Here is a 5762-nt window from a genome sequence, read left to right as displayed (position 1 = left end):
TCCCCCCCATAAAAAATCCCAAAAGCAAATTTTCCCCACGTTAACAAGAGAATTAGAAATTCTTTCCCCATTCTAAACCCTTCTTCTCCGGATCCACTTCTCCCTCCAACTCATCTCTCCCTTGTTCCGGTGTACCTTTGATCGATTTACGTGTTAATTTAAATATTTAACGGTTAAGAGTCATTTTGTTAACCAAATAATCTAAACGAGGGTTAATAGTGTTTCTCTCTCCCACTTCTTTTGGCTGCTTTAAGCCACAGAAAACAATGAGATGGAAGAATCAAAAGATTCAAAACCACATGGGAAAATCTCAAAATCCCCAAAACTAAAATTTCATAAGATTGTGTGTAGTCTTTGAGATCGACCACTTGTTAAATTAAATTTCTAATTAATTATGATTACAAGTGAAGAATCCAAGATGTAACGGTGATGAGAAACTCCAAATTTTGCAGCAAAACACAACCAAGCTTCTCCTTACTTTTTCTTGAGAGTTTTAGAAGAGGAAAAAGTAATCTTTTTGTTTTTTTGTTTTTTTGATAATGGTTAGAATAAAGCAAGAAAGGCTGATATTTGTAGTTTGCATAATTGGGTTTCATTAATGTAGATAATATCAGAGAGAGGGAGGTTGTCAAGGTTGACGGCAAAGCAGAAAAGGGCAAAAGAGAGAGAACTCGCTAACTAGCAGTTAATATATCTTTGGTAAGATAAAACGAATCAAGTCCATTAAATAATTATGGAGACACGTGTAAGTTATTAAAGACGTGGATCCGGACCAAATGAGAGATGAGGTACCTGAGCGGAGCCTCGTTCTCCTCCTCTCTTCCATTCTTTCAATCTCACAACCGCTACATTCTAAACCCACACCAATTAATTTTTCTACTACCGAATTCAAGCTAATAATCGGACTTCTTAACAAGAAAGTTCTTCCCATTTTTATTTTTAATGATTGATATAGATTTTTATAATGTATTACAACAATAAATTATTTATTACATAACTATGTAATAGTATTATTACTAGAGATTGAGGAAGACATAACTTTATCAAGTTTGACTTAATAATAATTATCTTATTACTAAGCCCTAAAATCTTATCACATTTTTGTATTTAGGATTTTTTTTAATTAACAAAGTGTCAAGTTTTCATAATTATATAACAAGTTCAATTAAGGTCATTAAAAATTAGGTTTCTTTTATTTTTTAAATAGATTTGGGAGAAACTTATTGGTCATTTATCCTCTCTTTAACTATGCATTGATGAAAATGAGCCTATATTTTGACGTATTTTATCACAATTCATAAGGTAATATCGATTATTTTCAATTTCGTTGAACTAAACACTTCTTTATTTATAGGTCACAAATGCCCGAGCTGTGAAGCACCCACTAATGCTTGCATTAGGGTAGATTGTCTACATCTAGTGGCGGATCTAGAAATTTCAATGAGGGGGTTCGAAAAATAAAAATATAGTGACTGGGATTTGAACTTGGAATATTAAGGTGAATTTTGAACACCCTAGACCACTGAACCAATCTCTTTTCTTGTTTTTAGGGTTTCAAAATCTATATATATACATAAAAAATGAAAAAATACCTTATATATACGGTGTAATTTTTTGCCGATGGTGTTCGTGTGAACACTTTCGACGGGGCGCCTGTCTACATCACACCCCTTAGGGTGCGACCATTCCCCGACCGTCCTAACCCGGGATGCTTTGTGCACCGAGCTGCCTTAAACACCTGTTGATCTCAAAATTATCTTTTCGTGAATTGGTAAGTAGTCTTTCTATTGTTCATTGGTGCCCCCTCCATTCTAAAATCCTGGGTCCGCCTCTGCTTCCGACAATCCCATTTTCCTGCCCACTACTACTGATGACGACAACGGTTTCCCCTCCCTATACTTCCTGAAGTGTTGGACAGTAACGGCGAACCACTCCAGGTTGGCGAAGAGTACCACATTCATTCCGCTACCTGGGGAGCTGGCAGCGGGGCAGCAGACTTGGCCAAAATTGGAAACACTAAATGCCCAAACACCGTTGTCCTGCGCCATGGGGACACTCAACTAGGCCTTCCCGTTAAATTCTTTACTAGGCACTCTGGTCCTCCATCTCTTAATATGGTACGTGAAACTAATCAGATTAATATTATGTTCTCGATTCCAAGTATCGCGCCGTGATACTGTAACCTTTTGGATGGTTCGGTAAACCCGACATAACCGCACGCGTGCTTGTAGGTTCGTGGTAACTAGTTGTGTCCTAGTAGTTCCAGACAACGATTTTTAGATTGAGAAATTTACTAAGACATCAACTTTTTACAAGATAAGGCATTGTTCAGACCGATTTACATGTCCAACCTGCCTCTGTTTAGACGTGGGCTTGACATCCCATAGGGGACACAGTCGTCTGGCTCTCACTAACCAGGCTTTTTTCTTCATCTTCAAGAAAGTCCAGAAGAGTACCGCTGATGCATAATTAATATCCTCATAATTAATTATGCTTTCTAAATAGTGTGGATATCGATCTATTGCTTGTATGTATTTTCGATATCCGTTCTATGTAATACTGCTTATGAAGCATATGAATAAAGGTTTTAGGTTCTAAATTTATTAATCTTCTCTCTTCACACTATTCCCACAATATATTGACATTTTTTAGTATTATTATTATTATACAGGATAGAACTCCAAACAAAAAGGAATACACAAGAATACAAGATGCACCCACAATAAGAAAGAAAACTGTTGACGGTAGATTATTTCATCCATTGCGAGATGCTTAAGCATAAGGGTGTCAAATGGGTGCTCGGTAAGTAAGGCAGTAACGTAATGATCGAGTTAATAAATGAATAGATCAATGATCCGTCCGAAAATTATTTGTATTGGGATGAGCTAACTAGATAAAGATTGTTAAATAACGGGTCATAATCAACCCGCCGAACTCTTACCAAATATTAAATTTTTTGTGTTTAGTTTCTTTAAATTTGCTTAATTATCAAGCAGATCTAACAAGACTTTTTTTCTCTTGCTATATACTATAACCTTTCAAGCTAGGAGAAAAGATTTAAAAAATATTTTGCCATAATTTATTATGGGTCAATTGGACTACATATTTAACCCAACTTTTATATGAACCGAATTAAGCAGAAATTGGCTGAGTTATAAATGAGGGGGTATATATTAACCTGCCCAAATTAACTTCATGAATTTGCAATGGGCATCCTTCGGAAGGACACTCATTTCATTTTTGGTCTTGTTAAAACTTCTTCAACAATTTTAGATTCTTCCTCCTACTCCATCTTTTTATCCCCAATTATAGGTAGTTCTGCAGGTAACCGATAAAAGTATGGAAATTTTATTTTCTTTGTGAACTCGTATAAAAAAGTTTCTTACCTACGTATGAATTTATCTATGGATTATTTTTGCGGATTTAATTGGGGTTATTATATTACCTAGAAATTTATCTGGGATTTTGTTGCTGCGATTTTACCTGGGGATTATTTCATGGAGATTTACCTTGGGATTATATCATCTAGGGAATTATTTGGGGATTTGTTGGTGCGATTTACCTGGGGATAATATCTTGAAAATGTACCTGGAAATTATATTACCTAGGGAATTATTTGGGGATTTAGTTTCTCGCGCGCGATTTTACTTCGAGTATCATTTCAATGGGATTTACCACTGGGACGTACCTAAGAATTTTATTGCTTAAGGAATTATTTGGGATGTGGGAAGAGGGAGATGCACGGATGCCCAACGCGGGAGGTGCGTAGAGACCGGCTGCGGATGGCTTGGAGAGGTAGGAATCGGGGAGAAGTGACACAGATATGACGCAAGCATAAACCCATCGAGGATACGACCTTGGGATAGAGAGGTTGCGGAGACGCGAGGTCAGGAGGACGCGGACAGGCAGAAGGTTAGTAGGCAGAGCGTGTCTCATGGTCCTTCCATACTAGCAGTGTAGTATTACCTTTGTTGTTTCTTGTCCTTCGATTTCTTGTTACTATATGCTATCTCTGGTACTTCAATTATCGTATTAGTTTGCTGCATTTATTGTTATTTTTCTGCATAGTGCTTATCTATGATATTTTACCATGGCTTCTTTACTTTCTTCAATCCTTGTCTAACCTTTTTGTCATGCCTTATCTTCAGCTGAGGGTCTTTTGGAAACAACCTCCCTGCCTCCCAAGGTAGGGATAGGGTTTGCGTACACTCTACCCTCCCCAGACCCCAATTATGAGATTACATTGGGTATGTTATTGTTGTTGTAAGGAATTACTTGGGGATACTATTGTGCAATTTTACTTATATAGTTACTGGTAGATGTAGTTAACGATCGGTCTTATATAAAAGTGCGACCTCATTTTTGATCGAATATTGCAAAATAATTAATTTGTCCGTATATTTTACTCCATCCTTTTAAATAGGGAGTTATATTATTTTGTGCCACTGACTTAGGTTTTAGGTCCTTTAATTTTCTGAAATATATCAACATGCTTCTGCTCTGTGTTTAATTTGATATTCAAATTAAAATCATCTTGTTATGGTCTCAAGCTTAAAACCATCTTATTACTATCGTAATTGAATTCATTGATGGACACTTACATGTCGATCCGTTTATAATTTATAGGTAATTACCATAAAAGTAAAAAATTTAATTTGAAACCTAAGGTTATGGAGAGATCATTTAAACTTCTTCATGATATGTCCCTCGTGCACCAATTATACACGACATAGATGTGCCGATGTAATTAATCTACCGGCCTCTATAAATTACAGACGAAACGCCCGTATCCTCGGTTTTACCCGTATACGTATACCTCCCCCATTTCCGTGGCGCATTTATTGACGGCGGGAATGGAACTCGTAAGTCAAACATTGCTCCGCCCAATGCTAAGTAACGATTAGCCACCGCCAAATCTTCCTCGGGGAATCCTCCATGAATCGAATTCGGATACGCCACATGACCCAAAAAAATCTTCTCCTATATAAAGCCCATGCTTCCATCCTTTCCTTTGCAACCGTATTTCTTCCAATCACACCTTTGCTTTCCTTTCAAGCCACGCTAAGAAACACACTCTTACAACCATGGCGTATGTTCCATTGTTGACTCAAGGCGAAGGTCAATCTTCATTCATACCATCGACTGAACCGAAGACCCAGACAAGAGTTAGAATCTTCTTCACAAGTCAGCATATTCCCGTTCGGGTAAGCTCAGCCTACACGAACGGATCGCAAAATTCTCCACTATCTCGACCCTGGAGAGCTTCGAATCTCTTATTGGATGACGCCATTAGCTTCGTTTGTGAAAGATTGCTATTTAGGCGCGGATGTTGATATTCCGTCCGTCGGGGAGTGCGTAAGAATAACTCATCGCGTTCCCGCCATTCGTTGGTGTACACGTACCCTTGCCAGGGTTCGTCCTTCTTACCATAGGATAATCGAGGCTTCTCGCCGCCGATATCGAATATGTCCGGGGACAGATAGCCCCCCAAATTGGGAGGTCGTGTTCCGACTTCCGGAAGTTGGCCAACGTACTGTGGCTTTTTACTCTCGATCACTTACTCCATTTGTATGTACCTCGGGTGATCCGAGGGGGAATCGTTCAGTTGATTCCCAGGGGAAGCCGAAGTCTCATTGATCCCGAAGATGATTACGACAGGGGGTGGCTGAATCGATTTGTGATGATACGCACGGCTCAACTGCACCGCCCTCCCCCCTGAACCCCCGCGTGGAACCCCTTTGCCGACCGCCGAGCCCGTGCTT

The 5762-nt window shown here is 38.7% G+C and overlaps 1 pseudogene; it reads left to right on the top strand.

The window, feature by feature from the left end:
* Nucleotides 1-1815: 1815 nt before the first annotated feature.
* LOC132057583 (cysteine protease inhibitor 8-like) lies at nt 1816-2479 on the top strand (annotated as a pseudogene).
* The last annotated feature ends 3283 nt before the right edge of the window (nt 2480-5762 follow it).

This window comes from Lycium ferocissimum, chromosome 5, assembly GCF_029784015.1.
Source record: "Lycium ferocissimum isolate CSIRO_LF1 chromosome 5, AGI_CSIRO_Lferr_CH_V1, whole genome shotgun sequence".
Lineage (NCBI taxonomy): Eukaryota > Viridiplantae > Streptophyta > Magnoliopsida > Solanales > Solanaceae > Lycium > Lycium ferocissimum.
This window is presented reverse-complemented; position numbering and strand designations above follow the sequence as displayed.